The following is a 20,505-nucleotide window of genomic DNA, read 5'->3' as shown; positions in this document are numbered from 1 at the left end:
ATTGAGACACTGAGGTGCCCGGCTGCGCAGGAGTACAATGATATCCACGGTAAAAGTTTCATTTCCAATGTCATTTTCTCTGAAACACATCCAGGGAATTAGGCCGTCAAGGCAGATGTTACGTTTTCAGCCGCCTGACTGAAGCTAGAACACTGTTTAGAAATGTAGAAAATTAACATTGACCTGAATTAGTAGAAATAAGGTTTATTTTGTTGATTTCTGGCATCCATAGATGTGTTACCTTATTCCCTCTTGGATGTCTTCCAAAGCTCTTAAAGCATAGTTCAACTGGCTGAGCCAAACCAATCTAAATGTTTTTCTTCCAGGCTTTCTGAACAAATAACAATGTTCTCGTTAAGACTAATGCTGGTGGAAAAATCTTGCATTTCCTTGCCCTCCCTCCCTCAAATTGTTTGTCCTTGTGAAAAGACTGTCTGTAAGGAGAGAAATTTATTAGTTTTCCAGCTCTTGAGCTGTTCCTTCCAACAAAGCCACTCTCTTAAAACCCTCTGACTTTTGCTGGAGGAGGAACGCACACAGCTAATGGCAAGACTGCTTGTTGTGAGGTTTGTAGGGAAAACCCAAAGGCCTAAAGCCAGCTCGGTTACTAAACCTGCTTCTTTGCGGTTTGCTTTGCAGTCGTAGCGTTTTACAACGCTCTTGTGTTCAGCAGTGTTGTGACAGTGCCTGTCCCACAGATGTAGTATTCATTAGGTGCAACTACCAGTATTTAGGCCTAATGGACTGCAACTCGCTTCGGCTGGCCTGCAAATGTTAATAAATTCTCTTCGGAAACGTCCCTTTGGCTGTCTTCTCTGAAGATGCTCTTGCATGAGGTTACCTTAGAGGAGAAAAATCGTATCTTGAGCCTTTTGCTCTTGATGGCCGTAGCAGGACAGAAATATTTTGAGTTAGGTAACTGATGGTTGAGGTCGCGAAATCGTGGCTCGCGCGTGTCTGCTCTGGCAGAGCGCAGCTTTGCCTCGCTCCAGGCGCTTCAGATGAGTGGTTTTTCTTTGCTTTAGCTATTGTGCACATCCTCTTTATCTCCCAAGTAAGAGAAATTTCTTTTAAATGCTTTATATAAATATTCTTTTAATTAACCTCTTTAGTAACGGCGCTAAGGACAGCTTATTTGAACGTTTTTAAATTCACAGGGAATTAACATGAATTTTAAATCCTTGAAGTTCTTTAAACAGGGGGTTTCACTTGGGGAATTGTCTAAATGGACTCCCTTTGAGCATACTAATGTATTTTAAGTGCTTGGACCGTGTCTTGCTCCATCAGGTTGGCAGTGATCGAGATAGGTTGGCAGCGATTGGGATAGATTTGGTCATGCCAAAGCAGAAGGTTTGCGGATGCATCTACGCAAAATAATTTAGGTAATGATGTTTGTGGAATATCACTATTCTTAAAACCTGCCCGCTGCTGATCCGCTCCAGCATTCAGCTAATAACGCTAGCGTAACACAGAGGCTGCAGCACCGGGAAACTCGGCTTATTTGTGTCCCGAGAAGGTGAATGTTAAATAATCAGCTTGTTACCACAGGTGTCTTCCCATCCAGTCCCTGCAACGTGGCATATACTTGCTCACCTTCGCTCGTTGCAAGGTAATACAGGAAACAAAGTTGGGGAATAGGGAACCATCCCCTCCGCCCCGGGTACTGAGGGTGCTGAGTGGCTCCTCCAGCGCACCTGTGCGTCGCTCTGTGCTGTAAAAAAGGGGCCGCGCCCTTGTACGGACGGAAGGTTTGAAATGCGCCCAAGGACTTTGATGCTTTTTCCCCCAGGCTATTTGTTCATCCGCAGTGGCCCTTGGATTGTTGCCTCCACAGGGGAGGTGCCTTTCCTGAACTGACTTGGGTAGTTGGTACGCGACTTCCTAATAGTACCAATAAAAAGGGAAAGGTTTCTCGTGATCTGGTTTTATAAGGGCTCCACCAGCACCGGGAAAGTGGAGCGTGTGTCATTCGTTGTGCAATAAAAGAGCCATTTGCTGATGAGGTAATTGGGACTGAACCACTGTTTTTTAATTTCTTTAATTGAATTTGCTTGTGGAAAATTAAGAGCAGGCAATCAAAAATTCATAAAGTGCTGAGATCAAATAGAGGAAAAAGCAAGCAGATTTATGTCAGATCTTCCCAACGAGAAATGTCTTGATGAATTTCTTTACTGAAGAAAGGAAACTTTCTCACATTAAGGTGAATTATGACTTCCATCAGTATTCTGATAAAAGGAATAAAATATTCCTGAAGAGCTTTCTGATTAAACTTCCCAAGATGAAAGTTGAAGCTCTATTTATGTAGGTTCTCGTTAGTGGTCGAGTTTTATGAAAGGAGGAAAGAAATAATGAATAGGATAGTTTAAACAAATGATACATTTCCCTTTTACTATCCAGGAAATCAGGTATTTTAAAATATTTATAGTTTAATTTTCATTTCGCACCAGTGCATATTATTCAGCTAAGTCAACTGTCCTTGGCTGCTGCGCGGTTGTATACAGGGCGAATGGAGAAAGGTTTATCTGAGCAGGGTGGTTTGAGTTACGGGAAATTAATTTGCAATGTGGAGATGAAAAATGCGATCTCTCTTAAATAAATTTCAGTGCTACAAAAATAATACAAAGGGAGAAGGGATTTTTCTGTGGCTCTGACACAGACTACAGGTAATACCAGGAGAAGGGGGGTGCTCTTACAGCTGTAACTCAGGCTTGGGAAATCTTTGCTTCGTTTCCAAAGGAGGACCTGTGCAGCTGCAGGCCAAGGTGGGCAGAACATGGGTCAGGGATTTTCCAAGTCATGTCGGTTTGGGGAGCCTGCGATGAGCCTCAGTGGGTGGGATTTTACTAGCTCTTACTGTCTGAAAAGCTGGCATGCTGAGCAAAGAGGGATCCGGCTGTCAGCTGGTACTCGCTTGGGCCTCAATGTTCTGCCTGAATCTCGAGACATTGACGCCACCCAGGGCTGGGGTGAGGAGGGCGGTGCGATCCAGCAGCTGTCCTTGCTCTGAAAAGGACGAGCAGGGCTCTGCCACCTGTGCCGGGGGGGCGGTGGGATGGTCCTGTGGGTATCGCCGGCAGCGGGGCCGTGTTACTGAGAGCACCCAGCACCCCGAGAGGAGGCTCTTGCTTGTCCTTGCCACCCCATGCTCCTCCGCTCTGGAAGGTAAGCAGGTTCCTAACCCAGCAAATCAATTCCTGTTTCTTTTTTAATCTTTCTTCTTCCTGGGTTGATTTTCAGTCATTTGGGGCACCGAGCTGGTTTGCCGTGCGGCTGGACCAGTGCTAGAGCTGACTCAAGGCAAGTGATGGGAACGTGTAGGACAGAGATGGGGATGTTCCCCATGCAGTAGCAGCAAACTCTTAATTTGGTTTCTTGTAAAGCTGATACTAAGATGTCTTTTAAAACCAAGCCCAAACAAGAGCGTTTTACATTGTACAAGTCAGGTGAGCGACTGGTCACTGCAGTCTCAGCGTAATGGTTTTTGTTGCCGAGAGGCCGGGCCAGGCTGAGGATTTGAGGTTTCTTCTGTGTTGGTTTTTGTGATAGTTGGACAAAAATCCCTGAGCGAACTCACCAGGGAGGCTAAGGGGTGGTGCTGCCCTGCTGCAGCGACCATGTGCACGTGGTCCCTAATGTCACGGTACCTGCTCGGCCGCGCAGCTTCCCTCTCCTGTCCCAAATCCAAACTGAAGCTGGATTTTGTGCTCCTCTAAGCTGAGTAGCTTTCTGGGAGCGCTAAATCCTCACGTGAGGCTGATAGAGCAGCAATCTTCAAGGCCGTATATCCCAGCCACCACAAAGCAGCAGAACTAATCATTCTTACACCATCTCTTTTACAACTGAGTGTCCTTTAAGGAGGCGTCCCTGTACTGGGTTTTGTTAAACTTTTCTGAGACAGAGCGTATGAATGCCCTCACTGCAATAAAATCCGGTTAATATCAGAACCTCTCAGCTTCACTGTTTCTAATATATCTAATTATAAAGGGAAGAATGACATCTTTTCTGTAATTGGTCCTTAAATCATTATCAAAATCATTTAGCAGCCTCCTTATTTTTAATTACAAGGTCTATTGCCTTGTTAAGTTATTAACACTGAAAATCACTAATCTTGGCAATTTCCTATCTTTATTAAAATGAAAATACGAAGGTCGTGGTATCCTTATTCAGGTGCACTCATTGAGGTTTTATTAAAGACTAAGTGAAACTAGATTTAATCACTTGGCACTATTCCGTAAACAATGTTGAAATGGATGCGATTAAGGTATTTTAGGAAGCCAGTGGGGTTAAGAACTGCAGCTCAGGTTCATGGATGCACCAAGGATGCTGAAATATTTCCCATTCTGCTTACGTGAAGTAGAGGACTCTTTTGTTAATCACAAAGCTGGTACTGGTTATCAGCTAGCTCTGCAAGGCAGTGGAATTACGCTGTGTATTTTTGTTAGCACCTTACTGCCTTTCATCTTCCAGTGTCTCGTGGTGACTTGTGACCCCTGATGGAAGTCCTTTTTGTCCCTGTGTTAATTCACTGTTTGTCAGAGGGGAAAATGGTTACGCTCTCCCTCTACCTGTTCCCCCTCTGCAAGTGGGGGAGAGCAAATAAACCTTCCAAAAGCACCTACATGACATAATTTCTGCATTACAACGAGCTGCGGTGATGCGCTTTTGGATGTATCTTTTAAGGTTAACTCGTGCTTATTCGTAACGGTTCTGTTAAGTCTCCAAATGAAATTGTAACGGGGTGACTGTTCTTGCGCCGCAGTCACTGGGGCAAGGAACAGCTGACTGTCCTTTACGGAGGCGCAAAGGGGTTTCCACACCTAAAAATTGCCCTTTCAGTATTAGCTGACAAATTCTACCAGTTAATCTTGAATAGGTTTTCATTTCTAATGCACGCTGACTGTGAATCCCAACAGCTGGAATGCCAGATGTTCAGAAAAGGAGAATTATATTCCACATTGTTTGGGGAGGGAAGGAAGGTGGAAGCAAAGGGCATAATGGCATCCTGCAGAAAGTAAGCCACAATCTCCCAAGCAGTGATGTTACACTTTCAATAACTTTTATGGGGAAGATTCTCTGCATTTGAAAAGGCGCTCCCTGGAGAAGACAAACTGTCTTTGATCCTCTCTGAGTACAGGGGGTTTGGGCTGAATCGCACCACAAAATGACAATAAGGCTGTGACACGTACGTTATCGTAGCAGTATTGGGGCAGTTTGAGAGGCAACCTTCTTTTGGGCTCTCTGTTGTTGTGTTTATCTTAATATAAGGCATGCAACTCTATACGGAGGTGGCGGCGGCATGCTCACACGTAGCAGTTCGGTGACGCTGGGGGAGGCGGTAGCATCTTACATACTTCCCTGTGGCTGTGTGGTGTGTGATAAGGTGATTAGATGATGGTTAGCTTTGACCAAAAAACTTTGCTGCAAGTTCAGCAGCTGGAACGACTGCCAGCTAACAGGCTGTGCTCTGGATGTGCTCATCCCGGCTCTGAGGAAGTGGTGGGAAGCCCTGGAGCAGCTACGTATCCATTGTATACTGCACGCTCCGACTGTCTGGGGCTGAAGCCTGTGGGACAGGTTCTGCACTGTATCACAGCTGAAAGTACAGGCTTCCTGAATGTGACATTATAGGAGCCCAGGCTTGCTCCTTTTGTCAGCTCCATGCCTGATTTCTCACTCTGGAGGTCAAGAAACTGCGAGAGGTTGGACGCGCTTGCCCGACTCTCCCTCTTGCCGCTACCTCAGCAGTCGCGTGCCAGTGCAACAGGTTTAGGGGAGTTTTGCTGACTCAGGAGGTTTCCTGCCCACCCAGGTCGGAGGGTCCCAGGGCCCTGAGCAGGGGGGTGAAGCTGGGAAGTGCGAATTCACTTTCAGTGTCCTGTGGACGCACAGGTTAACAGAGGAGCCTCAGAAGCAAAGTTGGTCTTACCGCATCACCCTTGGTCTGCATGGGATTGAACTGCAGAAGGAGCTCATTTTTAATAGAAGGCTAGGACAAAGAATTGGGCAGGTTCTTTATCTCCCCACCCCAGAAAAGCCCTACACCTCTTGTCCCTTCTCATTTTAGCAGGAATATTATGGGTATCACAGTACAACTGAGATGCGATCTGCCGCTGGGCAGGTGGGGGCTGTGAGAACAAGAGGATCCTGCTGCCTTCCATGGCACTTGCCCGGAGCACTGCCCGGGACTGCTGGTGGGTGAGCAGGTAATAAAGCATTAAATGACAGTTGTGTTACAGAAAGAATTCAGTGGTGATGCAAAGGAAGGTATTTTAACTGGCAATCAAGCTTACCTTGCTGGTGCTGTGAAACAGTCATCGCTGAGGACAACTTTTCTCTAAGTAAATACCCAGAAGAAAAAGAGTAATCAGTTTAGGTATGAAAAGAATTTGTTTTTCCCTGCTTTTCCCTGATGCTGCCCTGCTGCCGGAGAAGCGGCCAGCAGGGGGGAGTGTGGCTGCGCCCTGCAACCAGCCCGCAGCAAAACCGGAGAAGCGCAGAGCAAGTCGAGGAAGGAGCGCTGGGATCCCTCCAGGCACAGGCTGACGCGGGGAGGCAGGCGGCGGCATCCCGCAAGGCTCACGCCTTCGCTTTCGGCTCCTTGCCTGGGGACCCGGGAGGGTCAGGGCTGAGCCGCATCGAGCGGCTGCGTGTCTGCGGGTGCGGGCTCTGGGTGCTCCTGCGGGTGCTGGGTCCGCGCCGGTGCGGTGCTGGGGTGAGGCCGCTCGGCGAGGCAAGCGCTGGTGTCAAGGTCAAGGTGAATCGGGGTCGTCCACGGTCCCTGCGCTGAGGCAGCAGAGATGCTGAGGGGTGTTTACCTACTCTTTCTAATTTAATTAAAAAAAAACAAAAACACCCTCAAGAAATGGAGTTTTTCCCTTCGAGTATGTTCTTACAGTGCATTCCCAGACCTGCATTTTTTTTCTCCTGAAACACTGTGGATCTCTAACATAATGAGCTCCTATATATTAATCCATCTGAGCCGTGATAATATGTTTATATGAATAAAAATAATCTCTGCTCTTGTGGGGCTTAGCAAAATAACCTCCAACTTCAAAATCACAGAGATCTTCTCTAACCCTGGGGAAAATAAATCTGTTTCCTCAACCCAACATACATTTCTATTATTGTGCAAGAGGAAAACATTGGCAAACAAAGACACCAATCTCCCTAAACGTTACTGCGCGGTAACAGAAATATATAAAAAGAAAAAATGTTGCTAATTATGGGATTTTAATATGATGAATTTTACCTGACAGCGTCTAACCTTTTCCAGAGCAATATACAAACGATTGCTACGTGCTTGAGTAAATACGGATTTAGAAATACGTCACCAAAACACTAGTTAATAGATTAATTACATGCATGCTGCTAATACCCACTTCTTTGTTGAACCTGGTGTCTGAAAGGTGGTTATTTTATATCTGTAAATAGTTTGCTTGCCTAATTACTTGCTTAGCCATTTCTCCTTCCAATTACACACGTGCAGTCATCGCATGGGAATTGCTAATGCCTGTGGAGCTGCAGTGTTGGGCAAGAACTTGTCTTACAAGAGGTGGGAGAAACTCAGAACAGGAAAGAAATATTTCACCATTGGGGAAAGACCTAAAAATTCCCCAGCTAACAGCTGCTTGGTCTTAGGAGGTCTCCAGTTAACTTCTCCTTCCTTCCCTACCGCTAAAGGAAATGCAGTGCCAGAATCAAAAAATGACCCCAGACCAGTGAGCATCGCTGTGGGAATTGTACGTCTTCTGCAGTACCCATGTGTCATCCTGCCTTCTTCAAGGCTCGGCATGCTCCGTACGGGCCCCCTAATGGCTGTTGAGCCATCAAAGGCTGGATGAACCCTTCTGAGGGCTGTAGTAGAGGCACAGATGCCACATTCAGTGTATAACGGTTGAGAGCCGAAAAGGCTCCCCCATCTCCTGTCCTCAGAGACCAGGCTCCCCAGTCCCAGAGCGACTAAAGCCAACCCTATACTGGCGATTCATTTTCATGTTTACAGCAGCAATTAACTCCTCTTAAAAGCGATTGTAACTCCCAACGGGGAGTGCTCAGAGCAGAGCTCTGTTAATGTTCAAAGGACTCTGATGTACCTCTGAAGCACTGCAGTCCTTGATACCATTCCTCTTTATGCTTCATGCAAAAAATAAAATTGAATGCAAAACTTAAAACACCCACTAAATTGGTGCAGTCATTAACACGCCTCTTTTCCCAAGATTAAGGTGATTGATTTCATAACAAAGGTTAATCAGAACTATTAAAAGAAAAGGAAAACGACCATCATGGGCACTCACCACTCCTGGTTGACTTCCCACTTTATTTCTCTGTAATGTGCCAGTCCTAGAACACAGAGCAGGATCCAGAGGTTGAAATATCAGCAGCAGAGATGGTTTCTAATCAAAAATATGCCAGTCAGTCTTTGGGATAGTTTGTAAGTGACACAATATTTAAGAAGTGGTGGTTCTGCAGCAGCACCACCAGAGTGATGTTGGATGGTGATTCATGATTATTCTAGTGCTTGTCTTAATATTTGAATCTGCTCTGCATAAGCTGAATGCCCTTAGAAGTTTTGGACTGAACAGATTTAATTTAATTAATTTATATTATTCATTTAATAATGCTGAGCTCCTTTGGGCTTCCCTGGTTTTCAGCCGGTGATGGATGCAGGAATGACACGGTGCTTCTTCCTCATGGTAAGGGTGGTAATGTTTTCGGTAGTCCTGTGAGGAACAGGGAAGTGGACTCAAAGATCCTTATGGGTCCCTTCCAACTTGAGATATTCAATGATTCTATGATCTAAGGTCATGCAAAGCTTCTTAGGTCCTGATATTAATAGTGCTAATGAGTAAGGGCCCTACCAAAGCTTCCCACTGATCTAGTTGTGGTGCTAACAACTAACCCAAGACAGGCTACGTTCAAAAACAGGACAAGAGTGTGAGTAACTACTGCAGGAAGGCTGCAGGAAGGGTTTGGTGCCGTGAACACAGCAAGATTGAATAAGCCTACACATTTCTGACCAGTTTCTTGTTGCACTGAGTATTGTCTTAATTCCCTCTCTATGCTAAATTGGAAACAGATGCTTGGGTAATTGAGGGCTGAGGCTTTAGAGATGATGGTCCAGGCTCTGATGCTGTTACTCAAGCTGGATTATACCTTACTTTGTAAGCAATCCTAGCAGCTTCGGTACAATAAACCAAGCAATGTTCAAGGGGAAAAAAAAGCCTAAATTAAACAGAGCACCGTGTGCAGTGCTGTAAATGAAGCTTGTTCCTATCAAAATGCCACCGACAGCTTGTGCTCTGGAGGTGCAGGAAGGACAAAGTGGGCTCTTAACAGGCTTTCCTTCTTTTTGCCAGATGGTCTCATGCTTGTTTGGGTTTCCAGTGGTTTCCCCCCCCACTCTCTGAATCGCTTCTGGGATTAATGTCAGCGGTTTCTGCAGGAGGCTCCACTGAGGGCGAGGAGCAAAAGGGAAACATTTGGTCTGTGTGAGAAAATAAAAGAACATACAGAAAATCAGGGGCTAGTTTGGCTCCTTGGCCCTGGTTTGGGAGCGGGGAGAGTGTGGTTTCCTCCCCTCTCTCCGGGGCTCATGGCTGCAGCTTTGCTGACACCTCGCCAAGGGGAGGGGATGCCCTGTTGGGGTATGGGTGGGAGCTGCTGTGGCGTGACTGTGACAGGAGGAAAAAGATGCCACTTCTCTAAAAGTAAACAGCCTTTTCTCTTCAGTTCATGGCACTTGCTGCCTAGCAGAGCTCAAAATGCCCTGTTGGCTCAGGGAAGGGTTTGGCTGCGTTCCCCCTCAAATTAGGGAAGCTTTCTCGGGAAGGTGGAGCCACATCAGTGTTCAGGGCAGGAGATTGGCAGGTAGCTCTTGCATAAGCACTCAACAAGCAACCGGGGTTGAGAGTTCTTGCGCTGTACCAGCAAACCTCCCCAGACTGACACCCCCCTCCTAAGCCCTGTTGTATCCTCCCCCAGCCCAAGAATTACACAGCTCCACCAGCTTGATCCTGCGGAGCCGTAGTTCGCTGCTAGGATCCCAAGAGCGATGAAGACATTCAAATAAAGCAGCTAGTTTTTCTATTTCAGAACATGATTATCTTGAAATATTTACTATAGAAGTGTTGATGGAACCAGCATGTTCATGTCAAAATGTCTGACTGACATGTTGGTTTTCAAATAACCCTTTGCTCTTGAGATATTTAAAAGGTTTCCAAATATATTCTTCTATCTCTTGTGGCATAATATGCTTTTTTCACTTCTGGTCTGCTAAAGACTGTCTTTTTGCTTTTGGGTGGGGATGTTTAAATCTCACAATTTCTTCTGTTTGGTGAATGGGACATTTACAGATTTTTATACAAGCATTTGCCGTTTGTTGTGGAAATCACTGGTCAGACAGAGGTCTTCACTACAAAAATGATATATGTAATGTATCCCTATTACCATCAAATGTCTTAAAAAATAAAACCCCACAAAACAAAAAAAACCACAAAACCAAAAAAATCCCCCAAATATTTCCCTCCACTGAAGCTACACAGAAGCCCGTTGCTTCTAGCAGAGTTTTGACCCCAGAAGACAAGTGCAAGAGCCAACAGTTTTCAAAGTGGTAGTTGCTATAAATACTCGGGTAGCACAGTTGCGTGTGGCAGTACGCAGGTGCCATACAGAAAAATAAGAACCTTTCCCTCACAGAATTTATAATCCTAAAGAGATTTTTTGAGCCTTTAATGCTGCAAAGTGAGCAAAAGAGTGGGGAACGTCGCGTTTGGCTTTAGGCAAGCCCAGCCAAAGCACGTGTCAATTGCAGTCTAACAGCAGAGCCGCCTCCTCCTCTTCCGCAGCGCGCTGCAGCTCAGGGCGTGATTTAGACCCAATGTGCTGAGTATAACTGCCACAAAACTCAGAATTTCAGGAACATGTGGCATTTGAAAGTTACAAGAATATATAGCTGAATCCCTTCCTCTCCGGTTACAGTTTCCGTTATTTTACCACATTGTAGGGCTTCCACGTGAACTTTTGTCTTTCCCTTTTTCAAGCAGATTAACGCTTCATAAATAAAGATAAGAGAATTATGAAAACTCAGGAGAAAGACAGTATTTGTGGTGATAAATTATGCAGTAGCCCTGCCAGTGATGTGTGTGTTCATTAACAGCAAGACGCGACACGTATTTTATTTGATGCCAGACTGAAAGACAAGCCTTTCCTTGTCCGTGCAACCGATCCGCGCATCTTTGTTAAGCAGCGGGGTGTTAACCCTGCACGTAACGTAGCCTGGCGTGGTCCCTGAGGGCTGGGACCACAGCCCGATCTTGGCAGCGCCGCTGCCTTCAGGGGTTATTTCCGACTTCTGTGCCTAATGACGGCCATCTGGGTTTGGGTGTGCTGTCATGTACCTAGATCTACTTACAATAATACAGCGATAAAATTGCAAGATGCTTACAATCTGTTTGTAATCTTCTCCAGAACATCACCACCTGCATCCTGTGACTAAAAGATGTAAATGCTTCCTTCTGCACACAGCGGCTGAAACTTTCCCAAGGCTCAAATGCCAAGTGAACGTGTTTAATTTTGCAAACGTTGTAAAGCCTTTTTTTTTTTCCCCAAGAATGCAGCATTTCCCACCCCCCATCCCTCCCCCCACTTTTTATTTTTCCTTTGGCTTGCTTCTCTTTCCAGGGAGCCTGTTGTTCAAAGCTCAGCCCAAGGATTTGCAGAGCTCTGGGAGACCCTGGGTTACAGCTGACCCGGAGGTCCTAGAGCAGATGAGGTGCTTCGCAGCAAAATTGTGCATAACACCTGATTTAGTCTGTATTACAGAGGGGGAGAGAGACTGTTGAATTAGGTATGTGTTTTCCAGTCCGTACAGGTGTCTTCTCTGGCTGTAACGCCATCTGAATCTGAGGTAGGGAACTGGTGTGAGCTATGAATACATTTATTACTGAACAATAGCAATGGGATATGTAGCTTGCGCTTGCAGTAAAAACATGGACACTTTCCAACTGCTGTTGGCAAACCACTTGATTTGGTTGAGATTTATCATAACAAATCATCTCTGCTGGAGGTGGGCTTTCAAATAAGTTTGCTGCTGTACGGGTGGTCTCTTGAAGAGCAGCGGTCACAGCAACGGGGCTGAACTTGTGACAAACTGCAGAAGAGCTCATCCCCCGTGACACTTGCCAAGTGGCAGTGTGCCTTTCCTTTGCAGGTCTATAATTGCTTGCAAACAATTTCATTACAGCGCTGTCCAAAGGCCTAAGCCCAGCTCAGAGCTGTGATGTACTGAACATGCTTTCACACCATAAAAAAAAATAAAATGAAGCTGATACAACGCGGTGCATCTCTGTGACTTTCTCACAAGCGTTGCAAGGCCTTCCAGTGTGTGCAAAATATTCCAGCCTGCCTTTGACTATGATCTTTGCATGGCAATTTGTATTTTGAGGTGGTTGCAGCATCTGATTTATACCCAGGCAGCTTAATCTTAAAAGGAAATTAACATTTCCGTGGCAGCATCATTTACAAGGAATAGCACATTCCTTGTCTAGAAGATCATCATTGCTGTAACTAATTAACACAGCATGCTTAATTGCTTTGTGCAATTGAGGGTGGAGCTCTATTTACCTCAGTTAGTTGGGGGGGAGTCTGGTGAGCCCCCTCTGTACACAGAGAGAGCGGCTCCACTGCTCAGCAGTGACCCCAGGGCTGCTCCGGACCTTTTGGTGATGGCAGAACTGCTATAGAGGGTCTGGCACCTATAATTATTTCCTTTAAAAGCTCTCCTATGGCTGAGCATTCAGAATATTTAATTAGCTGAAAGCTGTGATATCTGTCAATCACGTGTTCCCTCAGATTTTGGGTTTAAAGGGCAGCGTTATTCCTGAAGACTTATTATTAAAGGAAATTACTAGTGCAGTTGGCTCAGGTCTTGCTAAGAAACAAGATTATAGATAGGTAATGTTACCATGGAAAGCCAAACGCTCTAATCATACCCCAGCATGTAGTAATAGAGTTTCAAAAGGCATGCTACCAAAAAACTTAACAAAACCCAGGTATTAGATGGATATTGGAATATTAGCAAGCACTCAAGGGACCTTTTAAATGGCTGAATTCGTCATGGAGCTTTGCAGCTGCAGCAGCAAGTCCTCGCGTCTGTCTTGCATGTGTTTGACATGTATGTAAACGGCTGCACAGCTCCACAGGGCAATGAAAACTTAAATCCTAGGGAAAAAAAAAATCCCAAACCATCAGATTTCCAAAAATTAGGAAGTTGATGAACATGTTGCCCCACAGAGGTTGCTGCTGCTTCCAGTTCACAGTTGCAGCATATTTTACTGGTTTAGTGCTCTTCCCTGAAGAGCAGGACTCAAGCGTGTGCTCGTGCTAATCTGAATCTGGCGGGAGGAGACCTGCAGTGTGATGGAAACCGTGAGCACGTCGTCTTCAGAAAGCTCTTCTGAACAACTCTGTAAAGTGGCAGGGTTCACCCAGGGATGAGCCAGGGTGCACAAATGATATCTTCATATTTACCTCTCGCCTGTATGAATGACACCACAGCCCCCCCTTTCCTGTGTGAAATACGCGCTTTCTGCTCAAGATGTGCCAGAGATTTCATGGAAACTGTTAGGAATAGTGCTCTGAAAATATTATACAGGGAAGGAACCTGGCTATGGAGACAGTGTTACCTGCTCTGCAGTCTCTGGGGCTTTAGGCTGGGCACCTTTTCTTGCACCTGAGAGGAGGATCCACGTCAAGGAGGACAGAGAGTAAATTACAGCATCTTCCTCCTTGGTGACACGGTTCGTGGGTCCCTTAATATCCCCCATGAAGGACTTCCACCAGGAGCTCTCCAAACATTGTGCAGGTCCAGAGTTATCTGACCTCTCTTGGCCCTGGTCAGTCAAGTATGGGGGAGGTTAGCCTTGCTTCCTTCCCAGATTTGGGCCTCTTTGGAAGGACAGCAAGAAACTGCCATGGCAGGTCCCTGCTCCGCAGTGGTGGTTCTCAAGCGCTGCAGCGTGGGGATCTAGGTAGAAAGTGCGTGGATTTAATGAATGCATCTGTCTTATCCCATAATTGCTGGTAAATAGATATAATTTGCCAATACCAGGAGACCTGTTGCTCCTTTTTTACTCACAGAGAAAGTGAAAGAGAAGGATTAGCCCCTTGCTTATGGCCAGGGATGAGGAGATGTTGGTACCAATGTTCAGGCATGGACAGGTCAGAAGTGTTGGCCATGCTTTGGGGCAAGAAGCCACCACAGCGGGGTAGCAGCCAAGAGGATGGGCTAGAAGTCTGCCTCGTTCTAGTGGAAAAATGCCCAGTATCCATGATCTGAATAGACACAAACCCATGATAATCCACAGTCTATTTAGAACAAAATAGTCTCAAATGCCCAAAGTTCTGATGGAGCCAGGATAAATTGGCTTTTATTCTCCCCTGTAACTCAAGGCTGAGTGAAGAAGAAATCACATCATTTGGGATTTCCTCATGTTGTGGTGAGACAATGAGAATGACTCACTTGGACATTTTATTATAGCTACTGGGAACCAAATGTGAATTATATACTTAAAAAATGAAACCGATAAAAAGCAAGGAGATTTAAATAGGAAAGTGGCACATGGCAGTCAGATTTAAAGCCAGCTGGAGGTTATGTAGTGACAATGAGATTAGGAAAGCCAAACAGAAAGCCCTGGGATGAAATAGAGCTGATTTCTTATGGGTAATAGCAATAATAATAATAATAATAACAACAACAACAACAACAATAATAATAATAAAAAAATATAAATTCTATCCTGCCTGTTGCCTCTTCCCCTGATCTCATAAAGTTAATACGATCATGATGAAATGTTGGCAAATTTTGGTCTTAATCATAAAACTTGAAGGACGTGCTCTGGTTGCTTTCTCCTGAATGTCATAGGACAACGCCGCAGACTGATAATAGTTTCTTCTTATGCAACCACGTTATGAATATTTTGATGCATGCTCTCTTAGGCAGGATTTAGTGCCTGAACTGTGATCGGTGTCAGTAATGAGATAATACCTTTCTTTCCCCTTCTCCTGTCTGTGCATAAAGAACAAGTATTATCAAATACAGTGAAGGGGTGAGTCTGATGTGAGCCAGGAGAACTTTTTGATTCTGCTTTTTTGAAGGAAGTCTGATGCTCAGGCCTGTCTGTGGACATGCGCTGATATCTTATGGATCTGTGCTAGTAATTTCCATGATGGAAAAGGATATTCATCTGTTATCTGAGAAGACATTTTTTGGTCCATTTGAATCGGGTTAACATGTTTCCCAAGCTCCGATTTCTGAACCTTATGAATTTGGGAAACAAAACGAGAGCGGTTGCAAATGGATCAGCGCAGAAGCTGGTGTAAAGAAAATATGGGCAAGTTCCTTTCAAAGAGTTAGTGTGGTCTGTGAAATCGATTCATGGCTCAAGAATGTGAGCGAATGCACGAAGAGGCCGTGCCTAATGCCAAATGCTCTCAGAGTCTGAGAACAGTCGCTCATGGATTTCGGGCTTTGCGGTCAGACAGTTACAGACTCGCTGATGCTTATTAGCGATCCGACTCAATCATTCATCTCATTCACATCTGAGTAATCCCCGTTAGCATGCTAAGGAGCATAACTTTTTAGCTTCTCAGTGTTTCTTTTACTCCCAACTTTGGAGGGATGCCTTCATCCCTCACCATACCATCCCTCTCTCTCCCAGGACAGGATTGCTACCTCCTCCACGGCGTGTGTGGGTCCAAACCACACCGAGACCTCTGTGGAGGAGATGGCCGCAGCCATTCTCATCATCTCCTCGCTTCATTCTGCTCCTGCTTGCAGTTACAGAGATCTTCCTATTACTTAATGCTTTGTAAAAGTAAGTAAGCATATACTGTCGCTGTTGCAACCCAAGCTCGTTGCTGGCTGGAACAGCAAGAAGGATTGTGCATTTAACTTCCAGCCTTGTTCAATGGGAAAATCATGCAGCCGCAGGCAGTGGTGATGTTTGCTGGTGTCTCTAGTGCCTCCATCTGTAGCTCTGCTCCAGGAGAGGCTTTGTTAGACGCCAGGATCTAATAGAAGTCCCTGCCTTGCTGGTACCAAAAATGTTTTTACCAAACCCTTTCACAACCTTGCTCTGCCGCACTGCCCGTATCGAGTGTTGCCGTAGAGATTCCAGCTGTGCAAGTTGATGTTCTTACACCTGTAAAAAGGTCCTAAGTTAGTAGCATGATAGCTTCAGAGACATTTTAAACAATTCTGCTACTTTTCTCTTGCTTGCTTGCTTTCTTTCTAAATTTCTGCACCTTTTTTTCCCTTCTTTTTTCCAATCCTCATCTCACCTTTCTCTCTTTCTCTGAGTTATTGACCTGTGGACTTACTGTTAGGCAAATTATGGGGGCCCTCCCAGGTAAAGGACTCTGTCCCCTCTCCTTTGCTTTACAGCCAGTTTGCATACCCTGAGTTTGTTGGTTATACCAAAAGGTAGAGAAATGGCATCGTATCCCGCTGTGCGAGAGCTTAGCAACTAGTTGGTGTTTCAGTTTAGTCTTTTGTTAATAGGTAAATGAAGTAGGAAAGTTTTTATTTTGACCCCCGATGATAAGAGTAAATACTATCTTGTTACTTAATTGGATGCATGTCCAGTCTTAATGATTTGTTATGCCTCAGGCATGGCAGATGAAAAGAAAATGTGGGGCTGGGGAATAACCAAGCCAAAAGCTGGAGCTTAGGTAAGGAAAAGGCTGTACTTCTTGGACGTAGCGTTTTAGTTTTAATTATCTACTTAATGTTATCTCAAGAAAATCTTATTTTTTGGCTAATTAGTTAATCCCTGTCTGGTGCTAATGGAAACTGTGTTTCAGGGAGGTTTGTTGTTGCACAGCTGAGGAGTAAGGCAATTAGTAGTAACATACACTAAAGCTGAGTCTCCAAACTTACACAAAATGTTTAATGAGACAACTGGGATAGATACGATCGGGAGCCAAATGTGTTGCAAGTTGCTTACTGTTATTAAACTGAAAGCATGTGGTTTGGAGAGTCCCCCTTATATCTGCCCAGTTCATCCCCATGGCCCCTTGGCTGGGTAGTGCCTCTAGGGGCAGCAGCTGATGGAAGTGGGGTGCTGTGATCAGAATTCCCTGTCCAGATGTTTCGCAAAGCCTTTGAGTGCTTTCTCTTGCTGCCAGATCTCCGGCAACATGAACAGCTTTGTTGTAAGCACTGGATCACAATGCCAATAATTGATTTTTTTCAGTTCCTACCGAGATCTTGGCAATCAAATCCCTGGCAGCCCGGAAAATCTCAGCAGTGGGGTAGAAGATCTTTTGTCTTGGAAACCTGTGTTTTCTAAAGATGTGTGTTTAACTGATGTGGCTGTTATTGCAGTTGAAAGAAGGCACATTATCAAATAAACACCCTTTCTGCTGCTTTAGTCAGGAGCCTTATGAATTCCTGTAATTCCAGGCTTATATGGATCAAAAGAAACACATACCGTGTGGATCTTGACCCGCAGCCATCATTCATTTAGCTGATGGCCAAACTCACATTTGAGGGCTGTTTCTCTGCAGTCCAGCCACCTGCCCGTGCACAGGCTTTGGGCTGAGCAGAGCTTGGTTAGGCAGTACTGTTGGACACCGCTGGCTTGGGCTGAGCTTTGGGTGCAGCTTCTTTGCACTAGAGTTTCTTCTGGTGCTGGAGGGAAGCTATTGACCAAAGTGCCTGTGGTGGAGGGGAGAGCAGGGACTCCGTCTGCTCACAGTGGTAATGCTTAATTCATCTCCATCGGTATCCCAGGGGATAGGAACCATTGCTCCTGGACCATTATGGGCGAGTCAGCGAGGTGCATCGTTCATCTGGTGGTGTCTTGGATAGGAGTCTGGCTTTTCATCCCCCCGACGGTAGGAGGAGGCTCAGCTAGCTGGTAGGGTGGAGGTTTATGGGCTTTCTATTTTATTTTGGAGAAGTTAGACAGGACTCAGAGGCACAGCATGTTCCACATGTGTGTCTGGTTCAGCTCAAGAGTGTTACAGGTGTCTAGCAGAAAGAAAACATCCTTATTTTGGATGTTTTCCCCACACATATCTATGAAGTCAGGATTAGCCCCTGGTTTCTGTCTACTTGTGTGTAATGGTCTCAAAAAAGACTTAAAATTATTGCTCTCAGATTTCTTTCTTGTATGCAACTTGCACGGTGGAATTATCTCTTTTTCTTTCAGTTATAGAGCTGGAGGTGAAAAACAGCGCAGCCCTTACAGTCATTACAATCTTTTGGCCTAACTTTCACCACCTCCCCCAGCTACGCCCCAGCAGCATTATTATAAAACTCAAACAAATAATTTTCTTGAAAGAAATGACATGCCAGAATGAACTCCCAGGGTGCCTGTCTGGAAAAGTGGTTGGCTCCCTAGCAGTAAATTGCACTGTAGTAAATTAGGGAGGCATTTCATAACTTCAAAATTGATCTTTTTTTTTTAATACATGTTAATATATTCAAAGGAAATTCTGTGATCCAACTGTGCCAGCCAATGCAAGCATTAAGGCAAAGAGTCAATCAAGACACAATTTTGTGATCAAATAATTCAGAATGGTTGTGTATTCTTTCTAAGTCACTTAGTTTTTATTGCTGAGGCTCTATTGCAGATAGCCTTAAAAAGCTGTTTATGCTTATTTAGTAATTCTCTTGATCCTTATTTAAAATATAGGGTTTTTTAAAATTCATTTTAAGCCGACAATGTGTCAAACTCTGCAGGTAACAAGAGTGTTAATAGGAAAATACTCCTTAACTGCAGGCTTTCTCGATACATTACGCATCAGTTGTTAATTGGACTTGGAGAAATTGCTGGAATATCTTATGGAAGCTGGGTCTGATCCACCGAAACGTTCCTCTGGATCTGTGTCAGTACAATCAACTGCCTGACATCTGGTCCCTTTCCAACTCCTTAAGCCCAGAATAGCCTCTGTATAGTCTGGATTTGCGGAGCGCAGAATTAAAAACAGGCTAAAAGTTGACGTAAGTGATGCAGGTGACGGCAGGGCCTTGCGTTATCAGGCGCCAGCGTACGCGCTTGCGTGAGGCTGGAGCCTTTCTTCTTGCAACTTCTGAACCCGTTAACACATTTTAACCCTATTTTCCAATAGTGGAGGCTTTGAAGTGATGAGGTTCCTACGAATTTAGCGGCAACAGGCAGACAGCAGAGAACATCCTTTTCAGAGCTTTAGATTACGGGAAAGGCTGAAGTGTTACCTCAGCTCCTTGCTAAGCACCAAGGAATCAGTAGAGGAGAGGGATCACCTCGCAGGGATGCTGCAGGTGAGCAGAAAGCTCCCCCAAAGCTCGGGCTTTTGAAGGCAAGCAGGAGCTGCCCTGGCTCTTGCAAAACTGTTTGTTTAGATGAAAAGGAGGAGAAGAGCTGGATTTTTTAACCGAGTCACAAGCCCTGTTGTTTTTCTTAATTGCTGTAAGACATCTTTCGCACGCTCTATTTTATCTTTGGATTCTTTGCCTCGGAGTAAATCCAGAGAAATAGCAATCTGAAAGATTGCATGCATGCATATTTGTAGTATTACTGGTCTGATGTGCCAGGTTATATTTCTGGCTGCAATAGCATATGGGGTACATATATTTTTTTCAATAATCCATCTGTGCAGCACCCTTGCAGGGGCTGTGTCAGGCAGGAGTTTGGCTTTTGTTCATCTGTTGGGTTTATTGTTACTTGTAACGCACTTGCAAGGCTGCTGGTTGCTTTCATCTTGCCTTTTTACCGCCTTGCTTATTTTTATCTCCATCCTGTTGTCTCTAAAGTGGTCTTTATAAAACAGCGTCTATCTGCTATGCACATCTCTCTTTTATTAATAATTCATTAATTGATTTAGACTAGAGAAAAAAGGCACCAAAACCAATGGCTAGAAGTGATCACAGCTCAGGAACTGCGCTGTGCATATTTTGCACCTCAGGCTGCTTCATTCACTACAGCTATCTGCAATGCTTCTCCCAGAGATATCTGGAGGTCTTTCTTTGTAGATCTGCTTTAAAAAAAAAAAAAGTGTTCTTTTTTTTTATGTGGATAAATGTTGCCTGGGAAATGGATTGATATGGAGCATAAATGGCACTGTGTCTCTGGAGCTGGCGTTGGATTTTTGGAGGGAAGCAGACATCCTCATGTGCGCTCACCAGAGTTCGCTGGGCAAAGCAATTACAGGTTCATCAAGAATTTAAATTCACCAGTGACTGCACAGCCATTTCACTGAAGCTTCTGGTAATAAAGTCAAAATTGTTCCGATGACGTGTAGGAATTAATACCTAATTCTGGGCAGGCAGCTTGTTTTTACAGCCAATATCATTTGCCAGTTACTTTTAATACATCTTGGAGAGGAAGGTTTTGGCTTTGTCTGTGTGTGGGCCTGGTATGAAGGAGCCCTGGGCACACACCCCTGTGCTGCCCCTCGGTTGCCACGGCGGGTGATAGGAGCCCCCGACGGACAGCAGCAGGGCGGCAGCTGGAGAAGAGA

Source organism: Phalacrocorax carbo, chromosome 8, assembly GCF_963921805.1.
Source record: "Phalacrocorax carbo chromosome 8, bPhaCar2.1, whole genome shotgun sequence".
Classification (NCBI taxonomy): domain Eukaryota; kingdom Metazoa; phylum Chordata; class Aves; order Suliformes; family Phalacrocoracidae; genus Phalacrocorax; species Phalacrocorax carbo.
This window is presented reverse-complemented; position numbering follows the sequence as displayed.